The following is a 614-nucleotide window of genomic DNA, read 5'->3' as shown; positions in this document are numbered from 1 at the left end:
AAATAGTTCTCTCAAGCTCGAAACGCGGGTGATTACTTATGAGATACTTCATGTAGCTGACGGCACGCCCCACGAGCACATCGTCCGACAAAACTGTTAAATTTGTTCTTTTGCGCAGTGAGAGGTCATTGCGCTTCATAAACTTAGAAATACAAGCATCAGACGCCACAAAAGCAGATCCATCTTCATCCAGCGATCCGTAAAGCTCACGTGCAGCCAACCTAATCCATTCTCGTGTGACCTTCTCTTTACGAAGACGGCGGTCGATAATAGCGTCCAGCAGTAGGTCCTCGAGAGTTCCTAAATGTGGTCTGCGACCACCACCTTTTAGCCGCTTTTGGTATGGTTGAGCACTTCAAATCTCGTCTCTGTTGCGCCACCACTTTCGAAATGTGGAAGCATCAACACTCCACCCTTTCTTGCGAAAGTGGGCGCCGCGCAACTCGGCACGCCACCACCTTGCTCACCGATTCACTTGATCGCCTCCTGCTTCTTTCCGACCTCAATTGCTTGACGCATGGTCGATTTCAAAATAACGGCCCAATGCTAAGGTGTTTACAACGGCCGTTTATTTGAAGAGGTCTTTTAATCGAAGCGGTCTTTTATTTCTAGAG

The sequence above is a fragment of the Plasmopara halstedii genome (assembly GCF_900000015.1).
Source record: "Plasmopara halstedii genome assembly, contig: Scaffold_322, whole genome shotgun sequence".
Lineage (NCBI taxonomy): Eukaryota > Oomycota > Peronosporomycetes > Peronosporales > Peronosporaceae > Plasmopara > Plasmopara halstedii.
This window is presented reverse-complemented; position numbering follows the sequence as displayed.